This window comes from Chamaea fasciata, unplaced genomic scaffold, assembly GCF_029207755.1.
Source record: "Chamaea fasciata isolate MVZ Bird 193981 ecotype frontalis unplaced genomic scaffold, bChaFas1.0.hap1 SCAF_8, whole genome shotgun sequence".
Taxonomy (NCBI): domain Eukaryota; kingdom Metazoa; phylum Chordata; class Aves; order Passeriformes; family Sylviidae; genus Chamaea; species Chamaea fasciata.
In genome coordinates, this window is record NW_027094093.1 from 10,414,578 (window position 1) to 10,439,259 (window position 24,682).

Sequence of the window (24,682 nt, forward strand, 5' to 3'; positions counted from 1 at the left end):
TGGACTTGCCAGACACTGGTTTTAAGGCAGATTTAAAATTTAAATAAGCTTGAAAAAGCAACTGAGTTTAAGTGGTACAAAATCTTATATAATTGCTCTCCATTTTTTAACTTGTTCTGCCTCCACTTTAGATTCTAAACCTTGACTGTTTGTATGTTAGGAAATAGAGAAGTAAAATTTTGCCACTTAAACAGCGGCATCTAGAAAAAAATCAAACATTTTTTCCCCACTAATCTGATATTACTGTCTCTTAATCTTGAACTATTGCCTGAAAAACACAATCAATTGGAACTCCAAAGTAAGGACTGCAGGTTTTCAAGCAGCAGGAATTTTTTGTTATTTTTCCCCCCTGGCAGTCTGCAATTCTCAGTGTGGCATAACTTGCTAGTGTTTGCAGACTGGTGCTGAGTTTCTTTAGCAAAACTGAACATGCAGGTGGAGTCCTAATGAAAATTAATCTATAAATCGAGCTGCATTCTTTGAAGTGACTGGCTAATACCTGGTGGGTGGGTATGTGTGTTCATAGTGATTTGAGAGAAGCTTGAAGCTGTAAAGCTTATGGCAGCTGTAATTTTGACCACTAAAGAAGCAAAGCATGGCTTCTGAAGGTTTCACCTGCTTAATCCCTCTTTTAACACCTCGCAGATTGCTTGTTTATCAAACTGGCTGCTTTGATAAAGCTTCTTATCTCAGATCAAGGGCACAGGTTCTATCAACTTCAATTTATTCAATTCTAAGAACAAGAGTCTATCAGTTTCATTATCTGGATCTTCACAATACTTTAATTTTGCAATAACAGGCCGCATTTAGGAGCTACTTTCTTCTCAAACATGACATCCTGGAGCTGTGGGCCCACAGCTGGCTGACTGTGAGCCAGCAGTGTGCCCAGGTAGCCAAGAAAGCCAACAGCGTCCTGGCTTGTACCACAGAGAATGTGGCCAGCAGCACTAGAGCAGTGATCATGAGGCCACACTTGAAATTACTGGGTATTTTTGGGCCCTCCCTGCAAGAAATATATTGAGATATTGGAGTGTGTCCAAAGGAGGGCAGTGAAGCTGGTGAAAGTGCTGGAGCAGTCCTCCTCTTAAGAGTTTACCTTGGAAAAAAGGAACTTCAGGGAAGACCTTAATATTCTCTACAGCAACCCAACAGGAGGCTGTAGCAAGACAGGTGTTGTTCTCTTCTCCAGAGCAACAAGTGACAGGATGGTAAGAAATGGCCTCAGGCTGTCCCACAGTAGAACAGGGTGCCCAGGGAAGTGGTGGAGTCACCATCCCTGGAGGTATATTAAAGGCATCTTGGTGTGATCCTTAAGGCTTTTGATCTCAGCATTGTTTCAGGCTTTTTTGATCGGTGGTTGAGGCTTTGGGGGGTTTGGGTCTGTTCCAGATGCCTAAAATGTTCTTTCTACACCACCCCAGGAAAATGCTGTTGCTCAAAATAAAGGAGAAGAAAAGTCCTACTCTAGGAGACGGGAATACAGGTGACCTTGCCCCTGATAAGTAACAGCTGTGTTAATTACCCAATGCAGCCTGGCCCCTGATGAGTCACAGCTGTATCCAATAACGATAAGTGTGATAAAAGGGAGTGGGTGAGCTGCTGAGGGGGAATCATGAAGGAGGAGGACCCTTGAGGAAGAGGGAACCAGAGGAGGATGAAGAAGAAGAAGAATCTTGAGGAGAGAATCACTGCTGTGAGGTCAGTCTGGGTGTGCAGTCAGAGCCTGTTGTTGGAACCTGTAGTCACAGTCTAGCTGGGTAAGAGCCTGTAGTCAGAGTCTGCAAACTGATCCCTGCAGTCAGAGGCTGCAAGGGAAAGCTCCAGTAGGTGCTTGCTGTAGGCAGAGTCAGTTAATGGTTGGAGTCAGGATGGCTGAGCTGTAAAGAGGAACAAACCAGGGCCCTTTTCATGCTGTGATAAACAAAAAGTCTGTGTCTTGGCTCACTTCTACTCTTAACAAGAGGGCTGCTGCAGTATCTTACCAGCTCAGATTCAGCCTTAATGTTGTAAGAGCTCATTTAATGCGCAAAATGGATTGTCTTCCAGTTGTAAAACAAAATTACAGTGATGTGTAGGTGTTAAAGGAAAGATAAAATTGAGGGGGTTTTTATTTTCTGATTACAAACTTAGGGGTTAGCTGGAATAATGCTGGAAGCATGTTATGATGGCAGTGTAGAAGAAACTTGCACTTACCTTGTTTTTCTGTCTTGAAAGATCTGTGAACCTTGAATGAAATATTAAGCTTCTGGTGCTCCCTGGTTTAACTAGTTCTAATTCTTTCAAATAAGCTTGTCAGGAGGCTACTGAAATAAATGCAGCCGCTTCTTTTTTTTCACAAGCTTTCATGTTTGGTAATTTAGCTTTCCTCTTTCACGTGAAACTGTTTGAAAATAAAAGACCCTAGACACTACTCATTAATCCATATTTTGGAAAGATACAGTGACCTTGCACTTATAGATTTGGGTGGGTAAAGGATGAGTGTTACCATCCATCATCACAGCTAATACTGGACAAAGTAGAAAGAGTTAAATACAGAACAGGCAAAGAGGTTAAGCAGTGGTCATGTCATTACCTCCCAGACCTGCTTTTCAGGCAGCAGCGTGGTATGGACTAGCACATCCTGTGTGAAAAGAAATAAAAGTATAAACTTTTACCTCTTCCTGGCATTGACAGGCCTATTCAATATTCACCCATGAAAATCTGACAGTTGTTTACTCAACCTTTGGAGCCCACTGTTTCTGCCTGGAGCCTGGCTGAAGATGTGTTTTTCTTGCAAGACTGCTCACGAGCAGTGGAATCCACAGGTGTGCTCTCTTGCCTCTGCTTGTCCCCTGGGAGTATTGCTCCAGGGACTTGAAATCTGGGGACCTTTGAGTTCATTGTTAGTGTTTGAAATTGAGCATTACTTACCCATCTAGTTCTTACTGCAAACAACACTAGGTATGTCCTACTAGATTGTAATAATGATCCTCTGGTCTCCAATGCTGGCAGTACATCTTTAATTAGGAAAAGCACTCAAGTGTCAGTTGTCCATTCCCCTCATACTTGTCCAGCACCCTGAATGGCTGCACTCAGGGTTTTCCTCTTATCTGTCTCTGGCCATGTGTTACAAGTTCAGAAAAAATACAGTATTAATATGAGTTGTGGGAACAAATCTTTTGTGTGTTCAGGCTTCAATATGCAATTTCTGAAGTACTCCTAATGCCACAGTGTTCTCTCTCTGAACCAAGTTACAAAGATAACACTCTTCTGACTACACTATTCTGTAGAGTTTTTTTTTCCTCTTTACAATACTTTAACCCTTTCATTCATTTTAAGGAACTAAGATTTGAATTTATGTCACACAGGGTTAATCCATTCTCCATGGTGAAGTGCAAAAATTTCAGAAATAATGTAATCTGTTCTGCTGCCATCCGTGTAAAATATTGTTTACACTCCAGGCCTATTGCTTCAGGAAATTATTGATAGGAACAGCTGCTCCTTCATGAGAAAAGTCCTTCCTCTCTGACCAGGGGCACTTTTCAGCCACCTTTACTTTATCACCATGACACAGAAGCATGCAAGATAGGATTTCAGACTTTAAATAATAATAAAAAATGTGCAGCAAAGAAACTCTCTAAAACTTCACTCAGGAACTTTTGTGAAGCTCTGAGCCATCTTCTTGTGCTCCAAAGGATTTGTTCAAAACAGAATGAAATTTGGAGCATAAGATATACAGTACAATCAGAATCCAACTTCAAATGTACCTCGTTGCTACTGAGTTGAACACTATAATTACAATTATAACTCTGCAGTGCTTTATGCATAAAATATTTAAATTAAACTGCATAGATTATTCAAATTTTATCTCCAAGAAACACTTCCAAAAGCCTGCTAACACACACATTGCAACTCACTGCTGACATGAAAAACTCTCAAAGGCTTGATTATTTTTTAAAATCATTTTGGAACTAGACTCTGTGCAGAGCCTTGACTTATTTCAAGTTGATTGAGTCTTGGGTTAAGTGGATTTGGTGCTGGTAGTGTATTTCCAGATCCACCTTCAAGCTCAGTTGAGCAAAAGACTAAACTGATGCTATTCAGCCTTCCTGATAACAAACTAGTGTTCTGTGAGGGGCTTAATGCAAAGCAAAAGCCTCTGCAGCAAAAAGAAGGAACTCACACTTTTTACCTTGTAGGAGCAGCTCTGGCTGGTGTAGTTATTTGACCTGATATTGACAATTATTCACTTGGGACAATCCTAACAAAAGAATAATTTTCACATGAAAATATGAATGAGGGAAGGTTATACTGGGGTAACCCTGAGTCCTGGAGGATATCCCTTGTTTTAAGCATTTCTCATGGGTGGCTAGGAAAAGCAACTTTGTCAGTTCATTCCTCTGATAACGATATCTGCAAAGTCCTGCAGGCAAACAGGTCAGAATACCTGTAGCAAACCATAACGCTTTTGTCTTTTCAGCAGTAATAAGATAAAATCTGGTTCTGGGAGAAAATCCAGTAAAGGTTTTGACCCTTCTCTCTGTCATTACCTTTCTCCACTGAAATCACCTAATCAGTGTTTAATATTATGAATATTCTTATCACTTTCACTGGCTGAAGACAGTGCTAAAATGAATCAATGAATTGTAGTACACAAACAACTGGTATGCAATTTACAGAAGACTGTTTTAATCCTCTTATTCTCGGACATCATAATTTTGTATTCCTCAATCTCACTGAACATTTTCATTTAATAGAGTTCTGTTTCCTGAAAAATCAGTGGAAAGCAGAGTTAAGCCAACACAGAATGTCTGAAAATCTCCTACTTGAAGTTTTTTATTCATATTAGAGTGACAATTTACTGCTGCAGAAACTGTAATGAGGAAGGGTGTGCTTTTTAGTGTCATCTTTTCTGAGCAAATGACTAACAGGATTTTGTAGATTTTTTTTTTTTTGGAGGAGAAATTAGTATTGCTATGACACTTAGATACCTAATGAGAAAGAAAAATAGACCTGTTGCACATTGCTGGAATTGTGGAAGAAGATAACTGAAGATCTAAAATTCTTCCAGGGCCTTGTATTTCTTAAATTAAAAATGAAAGGAAAAGCTTTCAACTTTGTATGCTTTATCACAAACTGAGTATTAAGTTAGTTATGCACATATAGTAACTCACTGAAAATGACACATGGGTTGAGGTCGATATAAAGAAATATTCCTGGGGTTTTTTGTGTGGGTTAATCAAACCTTTAGTCTTTGTAGGATCAAGTAAGCAGGGTTGTAAGGGGCAATCTTTCTCAAAGCAAAGGGCCAGAGAATTGCTAACCTCATGGAACAGCTGCTGAAGATCAACAGCAAGATACTCCTTTATTCCTGCAATAATGGAAGTCACGATTGTTCCATATGTTATTTCCTGCTGCTAAGGTTTTAATACCTCTTTCAGATACAGTATTTGTAGCACCATGGTATTTAGATCTTCACTTGTACTTTTATCTTTTCAGTTCTGGAAAGCACCACAACCGAACCATGGGGTTTTTAAGGTTTGGGGTGGATTTTTTTCACCCCACCCAGATTTGTGTGTTTGGCACTCATAGGAAAGGTCTAACCTCAATATCCATTTTAGTTCTGTTTTTGGGATAAGTCAATAGAGTCTCTCTGAAATGCAAAGACCGTTTGTATATTAATTCAGTGGATAAACAGGGATGTTCAGTTATTCCTTAATATGAATTCTAAGAAGAAAAACAATAAGCATGTTTTCTCTTCCCCACCCCCCCTTAGTTTCCTTAAACATATGTTTCTCTATTTCCTTCTTTGACACTGTTTTACAGTTAAAAATACCTTAATCAGAAATAAACTTTAATGTTGCATGCAAATTCTGTACTCATCAGAGTAAGCTGTATAATGAAATCATGTCCAGGCACAGTGTGACATGCTAAATATGGTGTTATCTCAAAGTCCTGTGGTTTATAGCCCACAATTCTGTCATGATTTTTTCAAAAATCCTTTAAAGATTCCCCATGTTATCACTGAAAATACTTCTTTGTTGTCTTTAATTATTCTAACAGAGATGTGGTAGATTGTAAGCTTAATGAATTATTAAACTGGCTGCAATTTACTGTGGGTTTCAAAGGCCAAATTCTGTGCTCTTTACAGAGAACTGAAGACAAGTATATCCTGTTCAGTGGCATAACTCTCACCATGCAGTGGTGGCAGGACATCAGCCTCTGTTGCAGAGCTGAGAAAAGGCTGCTTTAATTTAATGCTCCTTTTTTGTATGCGTAGCAATATGGAGAGTTTGACTAGTACTGTAGGTGTACAGTTGTTAAAAATAATCTTGTGGTAAAACTTGCACTTAAATAGAATCTGCTGGTAGCAGAGGTCGCTCACCACCCTAACATAAAGCAAATCTTCACGCACAACAAAAATAACTTTTACTTAATAAGAAAAACTAGTGCAGTTTTCCAAACAATATAAAGTTGATCAAATCCAGATTAACTTTAAATCTTATTGATTTCTCAATAAATGTGCATTTATTCATGCTCATTTGTAGCATGAATTGTTTGTAAGTGCAGATATTTATAAATTCTACTTTCAGAAAAGAAGCCACTTGCCTGAACAGCAGCTTCTTTCACCATTATTTTTGGTTACTATTACCTGCCTGATAAAGTCCTACACATGCATCATGAAAAGCTTTTGGAGAGGTTTTCAGTTGGTTTAATATGTTTCTTTACTATCAGACTCAATCAGCCAAAATGTAAAATACAAGAGCTTCCAGATATCTCAACAGCCTTTTCTACACTGATAGTGGTTGTAAAAAGCATCTTTCAAGGAACTCAGAACTGCTTTGTCTGAACAAGTTGTTTTCCCTATCATTCCTCCTATTTTGCAGAAGCAGCCAGTCTTTTAACTATTTTTCTGAATGTGCTTTTTTGCAAAAAGCATTTCCTATCTGCCAACCTTTATTTTACCACTAATGTTCTACTTTCCCATTTTAATATTATGATGGGTAGTGAAGGATGGAACGCTTCCTTAAAGCAATTGTCTTTTGAAGGATTTTAGGTTTTTTACTGATGAAGTAAATATTTAAATAAGATAAGAAGTAGAGTTTATTGAAAAGGATTCTTATACACAAGCATTTCTTTCTAGAACAAGGATATTATGGGTCAAATATCACTGAAGAGCTCAAAGGCCTATGCAAAGAAGAGATGCCTACCTCCAATAAATAAGCCATTTTTTATACTGGGTCATTCTCCTGTATTAGGAGAAGAATACATAGGAAAAAATCCTAATAAGTTACATGTAGAAATGCATATTTTAGAGAGAGTTTTAGCTTGTTATGGCCATATACCATTATTTTTACTTCCAGCCACATTAGTAATCCATAATTTACTCTAATTTATGAATGCATGTTGCCTCTTATTGTCAGTTATCAAACTTCAGGGAAGCTGTTGTTAAAGGAAGCCTGAATTTCAGTTTCACTGTATGACTTGGACTGTAGTTTCTGAATCATAGTTTTTAACACTGGCTTATGTTAATGCCCTGCAGATTGAAATCTTTAAGGCTGTAACTGCATCTGCAGCCCTGGGAGCTCTCAGGGAGTAGATGGTTATCTGACAAAACCATGGAGCCAGGTGGCTTCTGTAGACACCAGTTTCCTGGAATTTACCCAAAGATAAATGAAGAAGGAATAAAGTTATTACAAAGGAATGACAGTAGGAAGTATATGAGTCAGAAGAAGCAGGTGGAGGAGGACTGTTAAGATCTTAGATATGTCCCAGAATGGCAAGAAAAAAGCATGGTGCAATCTCCACCACCACCCTGTATTTGCTATCTGAAGTAAAATAATTATAGGTCTTGAGATCATGGATAAAGTTGATGTGGTGGTTTGTTTTCCAGTATTGCTAAGTCACTGTAAACGTAGAACCCACGAAGCTGCATCTCTGTAAGGAGTACATTTTGAGTTCATGGGGGTATTTTAGGAATCTGTCGTTTCTGAAGCACTGAAGCTGTTTGGCTGAACTTTCTCACTCAGTACTGGAGAAAAGCAAATCAATTGACAATTGGTTACAGCCTACAAAGACAGTAAAGCTGAAATCTTATGGTATTATATATGGCAGGGGGATTTCAGCCCAATGTTTCCATTTCTCCTTTTAAAAACAGACACTTGAGCCTGACTCTCTGTTGGCCTGTATTTGTGCAGTCCTCAGTGCTGAAAGTTGGAGTGCTTATGCATTAGACTGCATGTCCATAACAGGATATGATGCATATCAAAGGCAAGTGTGACTCAGTACGTACTGCTCATCTTAAATAATTCATATCGTGGAATTGCAGACTATCTCAAATTGGAAGGGACCCAGAAGGTTCATATAGTTCAACACTGTTCCTCACAGGGCTAAGTGATGTTATTGGATGGAATTCTGTAATTATTCCTGCTCTTGTCTCAGTGGTTTCACTATAGTATGTCCTTTAAGACTATTTTTTCTGTTCTATTTCCCCCAGAGATTTCCTCTTAAGTGTATCCAAAACAGTGATAAAAATCAAAGGCTTTTTCTTCCTTCAAACTCTCTCTATGGCTGTGATGAAGCTGCTCCTGTTTAATGTCAGTGATCTAGGTGAGGGAATCGAGCACACCCTCTGTCACTTTTGAGGTGACATCAAGTCACCTTGGGCAGCAGTGTGGATGTGCTGGAGGGCAGGAAGGCTCTGCAGAGGGATCTGGACAGGCTGGATCAATGGCTGAGGCCAATGGCGTGAGGTTCAAGGCAAAGGGGCAGGTTCTGCCCTTGGGTCACAACAACCCCATGCAGTGCTGCAGGCTTGGTGAGAGTGGCTGGAAAGGGACCTGGGACTGCTGGTCAGCAATCAGCTGAACATGAGCCAGGGTGTGCCTAGGTGGCCAAGAGGCCAATGACACCTGGCCTGTATCAGGAACACAGAGGCCAGCAGGACCAGGGCAGTGACTGTCCCCCTGTGCTGGGCACTGGTGAGGCCACACCTCCAGTGCTGTGTCCGGTTCTGGGCCCTTCACTGTAAGAAAGACCTTGAGGTGCTGGAGAATGTCCAGAGAAGGGCACAGAGCTGGTGAAGGGTCTGGAGAAGTCTGAACAGCTCCTTTGAGGAGTGGCTGAGGGAGCTGGGGGCCTTTAGCCCAGAGAAAAGGAGGCTCAAAGGGGCACTTATTGCTGCCTTATTTCAACTGCCTCAAAAAGGAGGTTGTAGTGAGAAGGGTGTCAGTCTTTTCTCCCGGGTAACAAGTGATAGGATGAGAGGAAGTGGCCTCAAGTTGCCCCAGGGTAGGCTTTGATCTGATCTTAGAAAAAATTTATTAAATGTTGGTCACTGTCCAATGAATTGAGTCACCATTCCTGGAGGCATTTTGAAGAATGTAGCTGTGGCACTTGGTTTAGTGGTGGACTTTGTGTTCTTTCAGATCTATCAAAACCTTAATGATTCTATGATTTTACGAGCTATCCGTGTTCTGGATGGGTAAGCTGTTTTTTAAGCATTCTTCATTGATTTTTGTCCAATCTTAACATATAGGAAAATATATATGATCTGTGATCATGTTATTTATTTAGATGAGACGATGGAAAGAGCACTGAAATTGCTGGTTTGAAAATATAACAAATATATTCTGCTTATACTCATTTACACCATGGTGAGAAACAGACTCTTGAAGCTGTCTTAAACTCTATAATATAATTTTTTCAGAACTTTTTTCACAGTTTAAAACTAGCATGGCTTCTAAATTAAGAAATGGATTAAGTGTGTCTGATTGAGGAGATAAATAGCATTTAGATTTGATATTTAATTCAGAGATTGTCATCACCTGTCCCAGCTTCAGTATTCATCAGTAAGTCTCAAAAGGCTCGGTGAGCTTATCTGGTCTGTAATGTACATTCACCTTTCAGAATTATTCTATCAGAGTTAATATTCAAATAAATCTTCTTCTAGTTCAAAATTAATTATTAAAAGTGTGGACAGTCAAATATTGTCATCTAGTGTGTTATCAACACATTTCAATTTTTATATTGTTTCAAGTTTCCTTGTTGCTGTCCTTACAGCAGAGACATCAGCAGCTGTCCTACCTGCACAGGGTTCTATTAACTACAAACAAACTGTGCAGGTTGTAAGAGTTTGCCAGATCATTCCACCAACTAAAGCAAACAAGCTGTAGCATTGAAAACTTGTGGAAAAAAATTCGTGTGTTTGGATTCTTTTATCATTAACATCTTTTTTTATTGCTATGAAGGAGGCAGGTTTATATGAGACTAGGGCTCTATTAATTTGGATGTGTCAAGTGTCCTATTTGACTAATTGGAGTCAGATTGCTTTGGAAAGGTACCAGGTAGAGCTGCAGCTGTTTCAAGTTCTAGTTCTTCCCTTTCAGCATCATGTGTCACTGGATCAATCCTGCAAAAACAGCTATAGCCTATGGAACTGAAAAAGGGCTCCTCAAAGCTGAGAGGATCTCCTCCAACTGTAGATGGAGCAATTCTGAAAGAGACTGGAAGAAAATTTGTGCCTTGGGCACAAAATTGTGAAGAATTTCATTAAGTCCCTTTAGTAGTCATTTTTTAAGGTCCAGGAGAGGCTGTTACATGGAAGGATGGGAGAAGGCTACAAGACACCTGGGGTTTGACTGACAAAGAGTCTATTTCAAGTCTCAGTGAAGTATTCCAAGAGGACTCTTGTTTGTTCCTGCATTTTTAAGAGCATATGTAGAAGTTGAATGTCCAATACGCTGGAGAATGAGTTGTGTCAGTCCTATTTCCTGACACCCATTCACGTAACATTAGCATCCTTTTCTCTTTGTGCTTCTAATATTCTGACTAACCTATAGTATTCTAATATTTATTTGTGTCTACACCACCTGCATTAAATTAAATTTTTAAATTAAAAATAGCACACTTGTTACAGCTTCAACTTTCTTATCCTCAGTAGCCATTGGTAACTGTGTTATGTTCAGGCAAAGGAGTGAAATTGAAAAAGGACTTGTAAGCATTTTTCAAATTACTTCAGGTAAATAATAAGCAACTTTCCTCTACTGCTGTTATACAGTGATAGCTCTCTTTAATTTTCCAGTGCTAAATTAATTTACAGTTGCTTCAGACTTCAGTAATTTGTTCACGGTAAATGCACATCTGGGAGAGTTCTGGGGATCCGGGATGAAGAAATACGAAATGCAGTGCTCACTTATTATGAAATTGCATTTCTTAGCTTTACTCTGTTGTTATGGCTGCACATAGATGGATATACACAGGAACATGAAAAATATAATGAGAGAAGACTGGCTAGTTTTGGTCAGGATTTTCAGAGACCTCTGGGAGTGGGATGCCTATTTCCTATTAGATTTCCATTTAGTTATTGGGCATACACCCCTTTTAGGAGGAGCTTATTCATCCTTAGTAATCCTAGTGTTAATAGTCTCCCTAAAATTACACTGATTGAAGTTTGGGAGGTTTTTTTATGGGGAAAAAATGTGATACAAAGTTTAAATGTGTACCATAAGACTGATGAAATCATAGTGATCCCCACTGGCTTTACTGGGCTTTGGAATAGACCTTTTCAAATAACATCCCTTGATCTTTACATGGAAGTAGAATATGATGCACTAGAGGAATATTAGCAACATATTACTGCCCCCCTCTTATTCTGATTATCTGTGTTTAAAATTAGTTTCTGTTACTGGATTTTTTTATTGTTTTGGGGGTTTCGCATGTTTGTTGGTTCATTTATTGCTTCACTGTGTGACACCATTGTGCTTTTCCTCTAACCAGGCATGTAAGTCTGCATTTTTCCTCTATCTGGCATTGATTCCTCAACTGATGAGGAAATAAGCCATTTACAGATCTGTCCCTCCAAGGCAGTAACTCTCTCCAACAGGAGAGAGTTACTTCAGGTACATCTGGTAGGGTGCAGGCCTTGAAATCTGAGAACATGGATGAAACATGAGGGAGTGGACAAGTAATTCTTGTAGAGAAAAAGTAAATTCCTTCTTATTCCCTCCTATGGAAGATGGTTTTTTCAAGATTCTCATGTGAACTCTTAGAAAAAGCTTTTTGTTCCATTTCTTATTAATCAGGATTTTACATGAATCTCATGTAATTCCAGGAACTGATTGTGAGGTGGTTACCCTTAGCAACCTGTCTTTTACCTTGGATCACCAAATAATGACCCCAGTGGAGGTAGCAGGTGTTCTCTATAATAACTGGAGCAGAGAATGCTACAGTAATATTATGCATTTTTCTAAACTGGAAACTCAGTTAAGGAGAAGACTTCTAGTTTTTGCTTTACAACCTGGTGTTTCTATGGTCTGCAGTTCAGAAAGTGTATTTCAGAGTAAGTAGAGTAGAAAAAAATGACAAGAAAAGAAGAAAGGAATCACTATAAGACTCGGTGCTTTGTGGCTAAGATATCAATGAGGGGAATGCTTATGTGGAAAATATTTGGGGTTTTAATAACTAAATATAAATGCTCATTTGTGATTCGGAGAAAAACTAGGTTTGGGAATTTTTTTTTTCCAGAAAAAAAAAATAGTTCTGATTCAGATTGACTTGCCTGTGGAAAGAAGGGAAAGAAAACACTCTTAGATTCTGAGTAAGAGATTTTGAAATCTCTTCATGCTTAATAATGAATCTGGCCTTTTTCACTGGCAGTCAGAGAGAACTCCACAAAATAGGTATGGGAGTGGAGTAACTTCTCTCTGGATATCAGGTACCCTGAAAGCCCTCACAAGGCTGAAGATGATGAAAGAACTGGAGGATGCACATGAACTTCATGGTTATTCCAAAGCAGAATGACTAATGACTTGTTCTTTTCCTTCTCTGACTCTTTCCTGCTTCAAAGCAGACACATGAAACATCACTTGAGACACTCCTTTGCAGGATCCAGGCTAAAAGGAGAGCCATTTATAGCACAGTTCCATTGGAACTACTCTTGTATGGAGGGAGCTTGAAGGCAAAGAAATTTTTTCCTACCCACTCTTCTGCAGGAAAACTGGTCTTTAGGGCAATCCTGGGATAGGTTTTGGGGGTCATTTTTTGCCTTCAGTTGGAAAAAAACCCTTAGCAATTGAAATGCACGGTAGCAAAACAAAGCATAGGCCCAGAGTTGTGAAGATCTTGGATCTGTTTGTTGTCTAGGTTTCTAGCCAGGGTTATTTAACTTACCATTTCTGGTTTCAAAGTCTCCTTCCATAAAAAGGCTTCTGCACCATTAATGGGTAAGTAACCCTAAAGAGCCTCATATGGAAAGATCCTGTCTCTTAACCAATATAATGACAGTCACTTGGACTCAGCAGTGGTCTTGCTGTGTTCACTTGTATATCTGCCCTTCGAGTTGGTCAGATTGGACAATTGTTGCTCCAAAGGACAAGATAAACATCTAAAATAATAAGATGGAGGAAGAAAGCTTAGATTTTTTCAGCCTAAATATTGGATAAACAGTTTTCCTCTAAATCCAACCATTTAATTAAAGATAGAATTAACGTGTATGCCTAGTCCAGCTCTTCTAAACCTGTATTTCTGTACTGGTTTTATGTTGTGGGCTCAGAGTCAGAATGCTTGCACTTTACAGGTCAAACCCTTGAAAAAAATTCTTATTTGCAATTCTCAGTGGGTACCAGCTACTGCTGTCTTTACTGTGAGGGGAAAAAAGTTTACTTCTGTGAGAACTGAGTGTTCAGCATCTCTGTGGAGAAGGCTTGTAATCTACTTTTAGCAAATTAAAATCTAATACGGTTTGTCTGCATTTCATTTATGCCTCAGGACAAATTAATGTTAAAAAAAGCCTTTGAAATGAAAATGGTGAGCCCTCAAATTAACCTAGTTGTAGTGTTTTTATTTCAAGTTTCATTTGGGAATTGAAGGTGGCTGTTAAATTGCTGGTAGGTAAAACATCACTGACAATTTGCTTGCATTTTTCTGCAAATAGATTTTCACTCAGAGAAGTACAGTGGGATTTGGAAAAAGAAATTATGAAAATAACTAGCTGGTCTTTTCCTTAAAGTTTTGTTTTGCTCTTGAAAACTTTAACTTCTGTTAACAAAGTTATTACAGTCCTAGAAACTGATATTGAGAATAGTCATTAATTACTTTATTTAAAGCTGTGTAGATAGGGGTCAGGCCATGTTAACTTTCCTGTGTAGACGTGTCAGTCTTCTCTGTGCTGCACGATGGCTGCAACCTGAAATTAAATTAATTTTCTTGTGCAAAGCACAAGCAGCAAGGTCCAACAGAAGGAAGGACAGCACGTGTGTTTTTAGCTTGATCAGCCTCTGAGAGTGAGGACATCCTTCAGGGCACTTTTGAAAAGTTTCGTCAGCCTAGAAGAATCTTGATGGAGGGCAAAAAGTCCAGTAGATTGTGTTGGAAATAAATCATTTCTCTCTGCAGAATGCCCTCTCACAATTAAGTCCTCTTGCCTTCAGGATTGTTACCTGACAGGCTGCACAGGACACCAGAGCCCACCAGGAGCATTTCCAGCCTCAAACACGAGGACATATATTTCCAGAAATGTGCAGAGGGGGGATCTCAGCAGATGTGACCACCTGTATTTCTCCTGATAAGAAATAACTAGCAGTAATATATATATATATGTATGTGTGTGTGTGTGTATATATATATGTATATATATATATATGTGTGTATATATATATATATAACGGTTTTCCTTCTAGACTCATCAGATTTTCAGGACTTGGAGAGAAATGTTCCTTTCAGCAGTAGCCAGTATTTATTCTTTGGGTCATTGCAATTGGGACATGAGGGTGTGTCCCAGTTGCATTTTATTTTCCAACTGGGCTATCATATGTTGGCCAGATTTCTATAGGTTAAGCAAGGCATTGCTGTATGTAATGTCTGACAGCAGAAGTGCTGAATACAGAGGGATGATACTAAAATACTTTATAATCAACTTTTGAAGTAGCTAAAAGAAGCAGAATTCTAATACAGAGAAAATTATGAAAACATTCCCAATTTTTGTCATAGCTTATTATAGTTAATATCCTTGAGAATTTCTCAGCTATGAAGCAGAAAAGCACCTCTTCCACAGCTCATTCTCATCTAAATACATCTATATATGTACACGCACACACATTGTCGTTTATTTAAAATATACATGTTCTACTCTCCACACAAAGCTTTCCTGCGGTTTTGGAGTTAAGTTTAACTTTTCTTTTTTTTTAATACAACACTTGATCTAACTCTTCTACAGCTTCTGAGCTCACTGTCATTTCTTTTCACCAATTAAATCTGACTGCTTCAGTGTGTAAGGAACAAATGTGAAAACCTACTGACAGCCACAGTAGTAATTTCATTCATGGCATATAAGCCCAGAGGGTGAGTGTCAGGAAGCCAGCAATCTGTTAAATGCTTTATCCATGTTATGCACAATATATTTCTTATTAGTTATGTTTTTCATGTTCCAATTTAAGAGAGTCCATTATTTTGTGAAGTCTAATTTGACTACTACATAGAAATGTGCTGGTTGAATAGATACTTTGCTATCTTGTCTTGGATTGTTACAAGGGTTGTTAGTCCTTTTGCTTCAGGGCAAACAGATCACCTCAGAGATCAGAAAGCAATTGCTTTCCATGGTGAAGCAATACTCAGGGTAATAGTTGGTGTAATAAGAGGGATTAATTTTCCAGTGCTTTGTAGTGGGATTAGCCATGGGTAGGTTTCTGCACTCTGCATCAATCTTACTTGTGGCAGATGAGAAAGGAATGACTTGTATGTAAAAGCTTTCCTCCAAAGACTGTGGCATTAACCACCATCAGGATTAAGAAATGGACTATTAAGCAAATCCAGTGCAAAATTCCTGCTTCTGCAACCAATAGCTGCAATTAAAGGAATCCTATAGGCCTGATCTAGTCTTGCACATTACACACACTTCCACCTGCTCAAGGTGTTGCATGGTGATGCATTTCACACTGGTGTGAGTCACTTTGGGTGGTGGAAGGTACTGCAAATGCAGGTGCTGTATCTTTTGATAAATTATTATCTTTTGGACTACACTGGACAAGCAGACTGCAAGGCATGGGTATCCACTGAATCTGCTGAATGGATCACTTTGGACCTTCAGAATTTGCCTGAGTGAAAAATTAGTGGGAAGTGTTATCGGATCCCCCATGCATAAAACATCATGGCCCTTTCTTTGCACCAAAATCATGTGTACAGAGGCAAAAAAAGCACGTTTACTGTTTTGTCTTTTAATATATTACAATTCCACTATTTTAACTTGGTTGTACCTTTAACCATTTTTCATAGGAGGGGGTTTATTTGTATTTTTATCCTAACACTTTTTTTCTGCAATGCTTGAAGTTTTGAAATTTATATGCAAGTATGCATTAAAGAAAGGTGTATTTCAAGTTTCACATGCATGGGTCTGATGGAAGATTTTTAATAATTTGGTCTTATATAGAGATAGGTCTGAACAGTGAATGTTTGTCACCTACTTAATTAACTATAAAAGTGTTTTGATCTGGTAGATTTTTTTGACTGGTTCATATTGCAGATGCAAGGATAAAAAGTTAGCTGTAACTGCCCGGGCACAGTTCTCAAATATATTGAAACACCTGCCTGCAGCTACCTTATCAGATTCCTGGCTTTAGCAGCACAATAAGGTGTGATGGTGCCAAATAAACGCCAAAATTGACACAAAAGTGGCTGGGATTCAAGGGCTCAGTTTTGCTTATATCCATGGTACCAAAGTGCTTCAGCCACATCTGCATGCTGTTTTCTCTTTCACACTGATTGCCCGTGCAAGAATTTTGTCATAACAGCACGCTCTAATTGGGCATGGTAGCATTCTGCAGAAAAATAGAGGTTTGGACCAGACTCAGGGTGCCTATATCAGGAAAACTGGACAGGATAAAACAAAGGATTGATAATGCAAGTCTAAGGGCAATATTCTGTAATATTCCAGCTAGAGAGTAATGTAATGTTTTTTTCTTAGAAATCCCACTTTGTGATATCCCAGAGCTGGAAAATCAAATCTCTTGACTGGAGTAGGAAAAAAAATCCTCATTTCCAGAGCGGATGATAGTCCCCCACAGGAGAAGCTGACTATGACAGTTCATCGGGGTTTTTTCCACCTAAAAATTACTTGGTATATACAACAGTGAAGTGTAGCTCTGTCTTCCTGCTGCCTGTGCTGAGCTGGAGAAACTTTTCTTTTTTTTATAGCTTTGCTGTTATTGGGTGTAAGGGCAGGTTTTTTCTCTGTATGGTAATTGACACCAGAAAATTTGGGGATATTCATAAATAAACTTATAGAATTTTTGAATGGTTATAAATAAAGACCACCTACTGGCCTTCACCAAGGGGTTTCATGAAACAGGATGTCAAGCTCAGCGTGTTGTAGTCACCGCCTAGACCACACAGTCTTGCCTTGCTTCTACTCCTATAGCTTGGAAAGTTCCTTGCACGCAATCTAATCCAGCCTGCTTTGAGACACAAGCTGCTGTTTATATCTCATTAATTAGCAAGCAAGCAGAAAGGAAAGAAAGTGACCTTTTTGTGGCCTAATTCTCCAGCTTCAGTTCAACAAGAGCCAGTGAAGTGCTGTGCAATTAATAAGAGTGCAGAAAGAAATAAAGGTCTCATTTTATGGTCGGAGAGATCAATTTCACAGAAAGGGACTCAGTGTAATTTTAGGAGCAGTTAATATGCATGCTATAGCACAGGTACTTAATTGAGCCATTCCTTATGTTTTTACCAGTATGTTAAGAGAAGAATATGTTTAATAATGTTTTCTTTTGTATTATGTTTTTGTGTGGTTAGTCATCAAATCTGAAATTACGTCTAGGCCCAGTTGGACTTTCACAGCTCCTCAAGGCAGCCATTCCTTGAATGGTCCATGCTGGGGTTTTTTCTTGTTGGGCAGTAGCTTAAATGAAGCATTTCTTGCTGGTGGTTTGGTGGTAAGGCAGGTTAAAAACAGAAAACAGCTGTAGTGTCCTTATGTTTAGTGCCCAAGTGTGCTCAGCTGGTATTGCTCTATACCTACAATACACCAGTATTTAATATTTCTTCTGTATTATACATCTTAATGAGAACATGAAAATGCTTTCATTTCAGGGTTTTATCTTCATATTAATGCTCTTTATGCTCCCACTCCCAAGGAAAGCAAATAAAATGGACCATTAACATTGAGTTGACAGAGAGAGTCTGTTTAGCTCAGTTTCCTTTTATGAACAAGAATATGCCAAAAGAGGTAAACATCCAAGGACATGTTGATGGGATTGGGCCATGCAGCACCAATGTCAAGTGTGTCCTTAATTACCTGTTTTCATTTTAATGGAGTTTTAAGCAATGAGCATCCGAGGGGAACCCTGAAGCCTTGGCTGCTCTCATTCGTAGTTGGAGATAAAGGCAAAGGAAGAAACAGAAACAGCAGAGTTGCACCTGTCAGCAGTGAGAAAGCAATTATTTGAGATAGCTCCTTTTTATTCTGACCAGCATAATGGGACAGCAGTTCTGGTATCAGAAGGTGTAGTTATTTTTGTGAGCACTTTCAATCCGAAATATTCTGTGGTCCACCAGGAGAAGCTACCATGAAAATCATGCATATGCTTTAAACTCATGCCAGCAAAATTTCATTGCTCCAAATGTTCACAGAAGTAAATTCAAAGGGGTGAAAGCATGGTTGCAGTAAAACCACTTAAATGTTGAAACATATTTATTGGGAATATATTAGATGACTCATCTGTCTCTGCTGGCGGTACCTCAGCCTCATAATATTTATGGAGACTTACAATATAAGAAACAATTCCCTCCAGCACCACCATTTTCATTTGCAGTTTTGTAATTATGAAATCTGCCCCAGAGAAGCAGAGAGGATTTGCAAATGCAGTCAGCCCTAACCCAGAACAGCCTTTATCTGCACAAGTGGGTCTCTGTGCAGTTCTGGGGTTCTACTGCTACCAGCCACGTAGAACTGAACCTCCACTAATGCAGCTTTGTAGGCCCATAAAGCAGCTCCAGACACAGCCTTTCACTTCAATAGCATAATAAAAACTTTAGAAACAGTTTTTTATGTCTATATCTACCATGAAACAGAAAATACAGCAGCCTGTTGTCTTCACAGAATTTCAATTAATTCTGGAGTTTTTTAAAATTAAACTCTTCGTAAACTTGGTGTTTGGTCCAAAAGTCTCCCCAGAATAACTTTCAGAGAGATGCTGGTCAAAGCAGTGACAAAGTCAGAGGTCAGCAGCTTGTGTGAATGCTTTATGTCGAAAGAGAGAGGGGCAGGGGAATGGATGTATTTTTGTGTCTCTAATGAATGCATATGCATGCACACACTGTTGGCATGGGTCAGGGTTTAATCAAGCGTGTTACTTTAGTGAAATAATTTATAGCTATCTGGACACAGACCATTTGGGAGATCAGCCACAACTGCAACCAAAATGTTGGTGGCATTTGCAGCTCATCTTGTGGTATTAAGGTGTCTCTGAATGTGTTCACATGCTCAGCATTAAACTGTTGCCTGATTGGAGAAGGGAATATGACTTTCTCCAAAGCACCAAAGAGGTGTTTTGGAAATGTACATTTAGTAAATTCTGTTATTTCCCTTCTGCTGCAGGAACTGAAGGTGTCAGCATGGTAGTTGATGCCACCTCCTTTTTCCCTCTAGCGCATATTAGTCTTGCAGTATCTGTGCTTTGTACTAAAATTTTTAATAATATAGACTGATGAGAAGTAACTTGTAATTCATATACTATAAGAGGATTTGGTTTTCTGAACTACTTTTCATTCCTTTACTGCCTGAATTTTATGTCCTCTGTATCTCTTTGAAGTTACTGTTGCAATTAGGGGGGAGTAAGATGAAAATTAATAATAGTCTTTTTTTACTTTATGGTTTCCATTATATTTACATTCCAGCAATTATCTGTCATCATTCTAAACGTGTCTTGCTGTGTAACCAGGTGCTTTACCACATCATAATTCCTTTCCCACCTGTACAGATCTGCACACACAGAGCAATCAGCAGGCTCCATTAACCTGCAACACGATATCCCTGATATACTCTTTGGATGCACATACTTTGTTTTCCCTCTGCTCCCAACCACTACATTGTTTGACTTCCTGCACAGTCATATGCAAGAAGTCAAACATAATTCTTGACAAACATAATTCACTCTGTGCTTGTCTTGTGCTGCAGTGAGAAAGGACAGTTTGGTATTAACACTCCAGATGAAGAACATAAGCGTTTTGAGGGACAAGAAAAAAAAAAACAAACCACTTCGAATTGTTTTAAAAGGAACATGAGACTGTAACCTGCTTTCATGTATTTTGCAAAGTGCAATTCAGTAATCTGTCCAAAATCATCTAAATTTGATTCATTCTGGTTTAGCAGCTATATTATTCTGATAGCAACTGGAAATTCATGTGTCTGAAAAGCAAGTATCTAAGCTTTTATTTTGAGATGTAGTTTGCCATAATATTATGAAAAATGAACATGGTATGCCTGATTGGTTAAAAAGTGTGCATTTATGTAAAAGTGTTCATCAGGCTGAGTATTATGTGGGAAATGCCAGCATTCTAAACTTGCTAATGTCATGAGACATTTTAATACAGCAATGTATCATGGAATAATGTTTCATTAAAGGAGACATTTGGAAACATTAGACAAAGTACAATTATGCCAAAATGAAATATTTTACAATGTAGTTCCAACACAAATATTAATCTCAGTACTTTACAGCAAAATGGAAATCACAGGTGAAGACAAAGCTGCCTACACCACAATCCACAGCTGGTTCCTCTTATGTTTCCGTATTGCACATTATATCAAGAAAACAATAGAAAGTGATTTTTGAAATGCAGTGCTGTTTAAAGTGTCCTGTCTTGAATTTACCATGAAAATATATGGCACCTCATTACTGAAACACAGCATTCTTTCTTCTTTATACTATTAGTACTTCTCTTTTCTCATATTTTCTGTGCTCTGGAGAAAATATTGCTGTCACAGTGGCATTTGCCTTTCATCTCACTGCTTTTCAGCGGCTTTCAGGTCTCTAAGTGGTATCCAATTTATTTGTATTCCGGTGCCACTTCTGTGTAGCGTACCTTTCTGTCAGCTCAGTGCAGGCTTCAGGTGGCTTGTATTTGGAAGCTGAGGTATAAACAAATTGTCAGTATGAAGTGCAGCCTATCCTCTCACGGGCAATTTCCACCCCTTTGCTCTAGACCATTATTCCTCCAATTCATTCAGCAGAACCATTTACTTTCACCTGAGTAGGGCTGGGATTGACTCAGTCCCCTGGATTTGTGTGGAGGCCCTATCCTGTACATGAAAGTCTCTGTATGCCAAAGATACTGGATGCAATTACTCCCTTCACTGTATTTTTTAATCTCCTTTCTTCCACTATTTGATTTTACTTTGGTGTTTAAAATGGTTCTTCTGCAGCACCTTGCTGATCAATTTAACTGCCCTACTAGGGCTTAAATTTGCCTTCGAGTGGGCCCTTAAAGATGCTTAATTTGAGTTAGCACATAAGAGATAAAATTTATTTTCATACTTGCTTTTCTTTTTTTCTACCTATCTCAGCTTCTACTGCCTTTATAAATTACCATTGATCAAAATAGCAGCAGTCAGCATTAATTTGTCATTTTTAGTGTCTTCACCATTTTTGTGGTGTCAACAACTTTTTACGTGCATGGCTTTATATGTCTATCGCAGCAGAGCCACGTGCATGTTTGCAGAACCAAATATTCTGCATATTCTCATCAAGAAGCCTCTCTTGGGTCTTCCAAACACACATAGAAATGGGTGTGGCTTAGAGATAACATGGATTACAACCAAAAAAATCGAGACAGGAGAAGCTCATGCTTTTCTATCTTACAGGGATTTATTTATCTGTGGGGTGTTTTTTCCAATATTTGAGGCTTTAATGGCAGCCACAATGGAGCACCATACCACTGTTACTGCTTTTCAAAAAGCATATAGTTAATTATTAATGTAATTTTTAAACAATAATCAAATGGTCCTCTTGGCTCTGAAGTTTAGTGCTGTTTAGAAGGCAAATTTGGAAATATGCAAGCTTTCTACTTTCGTAGTAATTCATTGCCAAAAATAATGGAATCTGGATTATTAGGACAAAGTCTTAAAACATAATTTAAAAATATATATTTCAGATTTAGAAGAATTAAAAAATAAAAAATAACATTAAATTATGTTCTTATATAATGGGATTTATGTCTGATTTGCTTTAATATGTACAGATTTATTTTAGTGGAATGCAACTAGGTCCCATACATCTAATCTTTCTTGGATATTTAAAGACCTGCTAAGTCTCAATGTGAACCAATTTTATCTCATTACTGTTTTAGTAAACCCTTCAAATTTACTGACACTTAAACAAGCATTGCCTATCATCACTTCTGAATTGTAATAAGGGATTTTGGTTTTGAAAGGTTAGTCTTGCTTGGGTGTAAATTGTAATTGATACATTTCCTTTGGTGTTATTTTTCCCCAAAAGCTGTTAAGTACCTCTCAAGGAAAAAACCTCACCTATGATCTTCTCTGAAGGTGAGCCTTTCCTCCATGACTGGTTATGCAAAGCCAGTCAATGAACGTTCATCTGAGACAATGAGATGTTTGTTTATTAATCGGGGAAACCATAACTTGGACATATATATGGGGAAGACAGAGACATTGTGCAGGTGCCAGCATACCCAACATACCTTTAGTCTGCCTAGCTCAACAACCATAACAGTAAAAAAAATAGATGCCAGAATACTGCAGTCTTCAGTGAGGCTGTATTTACCTTGGGAATTCTTGTTGGGATGCCTGGGACTCCTGGCCAGCTTGTACTTGCTTTATCCCTATATCTGCTGCAACTGGACCTCTGAAGTATTCCAAGTTTTTGTATGTCTTGCTGCATAAAGAAAATTCTACTTTTCAGCAAAACAATACATGGAAGTGACTGCTTTTGGGAGATACAGTCTTGGTTTGATTGGTACAGCCTGATGCCAAGTGTGTGTAGCTCAGGGGTTGCCCAGATTTTGTTCATCATTTAGTCAAATCCAAAGCTGCTGAAGGAGAAAAAACATAATGAAATGGATCGCTGCATTGCAGCACAATCTCAGTCAGGCTTGGAAATAACAAAGCTATGAAGTCAGGCAGTAGATAAACTGTTGGCAAAGTTCATGACATTCTCCAAGGCATGGTGACATCAGCTCAAGTCTTTCAGCAGATACTGATGATCTTTGTTTTGATACAAACAAAAGTAAACAAAGATGCTGGCTGACAGAAAGGGAAGAGAGAGTGGAATAAAAAACACCAATGGAATAAGAATTTTGTCAGTAACTTACAGGAAGCCAGACCAAGCAATATCATATTCATTAATAATTATGAGAGATTTCCAGGCTATTTATCTCCCTCAGCTTTCCTGACAATACCATAAAATAAGTCCTGAGGGGTTTTTTGAAAAAATTAACATAAAATGCATTCTTCTTCCCCATTTCTTAATGCTTTTTGTTTGTTTTTTTATTGCACCGATGGTAATCATTAGGAGCACAAAGATGTCAAGAGAGCATGTCTTGCCTCTAGCAGGCACTTGAGCAGATTTATAGTGGCAGCAAGCTTCCAGTTTCCCTGGTCACCTTTCATAGATTTACATGCTGGCTTAGTAAGAATGAACAATGGACTGTTTGTCAACTGGGAGAGATCACCTCTGAATGCTTAGTTTTTGCTTTCAAGTATATGCAGAAGAACAGTTTATTGTACATATGTAAAGTGAAGGACAGGCATCCTGAAAAGAAGCATTTAAGACTAGAAAAACTGGAAAATTTGAAGTTGTAACCTTGACTCACCTTAGAAAGCTGTAAATGCTTAGTGAGGGGTGGGATGGTAGTATAAATGCAACTTTGGCTTCCACAACCAGCACTGAGGTGAGCGTAACAAGAAGAGAAGATGCTTCTGTTAGGAACTGAGTCCTGATTATTTTTTATATCCCGTTGGCATGAGGGGAAATTCCAGCATTCTGGTCTAGAACGCTGCTCTTATATTTCTGAAAGGACAGCGCTCCAGGCTGGCTGCATGCTTTTTGTTGAGCTGCAGGACTTCAGGCTTGTTAAAGTCCACTTGAGAGTTAGCAAGTTAAGTTGTCTGTACAGACATACAGAAACGTAAAAACAAAGGCATTATTCTTTCACAATAGTCGATTTCATGAAAAGAGTGACAGTTCTGAAACTTGTCAGAAGGCTTTTGTAGGAATTGGAATATGCATTCTAGTGCAGTTCAAAGAACCTGAAATTCTTACTACTACTTCTTGACTTAGATACTAGATGAAATTAATAAGATGTGAAAGATACATGGACTGAGGGGAATTTAAAGTGAAGGCTGGGATATCTTTTAAATAAGCTCAAAAATAGGTAGGGTAGTATTGATATGCCTGGAAACTTTCAGCTGCTTCATTTTGGTGCCCTGCAGATGGGGTTAGACTCAAATTCCCCTGGTATTATCTTCTATCCCACTGCACAACCTATTTCTCACTCCAGTAAGGCTTAGCTGTTAACTTCCCCCTCCCAAAACACCTGAGCTGTACAAAATCCTGAAAATTGGACAGCTCTGGGGATTGAGAAGTTTTGCATTTGTTCAGGTCTCTTAGGCACTCTGTCTATTGCATGTTCATAATAAGAAATACATAAAATACAGAGACTTAATTGATGCTTTTCTTTATATGATACTGGA

The 24,682-nt window shown here is 38.6% G+C and overlaps 1 long non-coding RNA gene across 1 annotated transcript in view; it reads left to right on the forward strand.

The window, feature by feature from the left end:
- Window positions 1-1,588: 1,588 nt before the first annotated feature.
- LOC136293176 (uncharacterized) overlaps window positions 1,589-24,682 on the forward strand; it is a 68,361-nt gene continuing 45,267 nt past the window's right edge. The window contains exon 1 of the long non-coding RNA XR_010722105.1: window positions 1,589-1,698. This is a non-coding gene — a long non-coding RNA (uncharacterized lncRNA). The remainder of the gene's footprint in view (window positions 1,699-24,682) is intronic.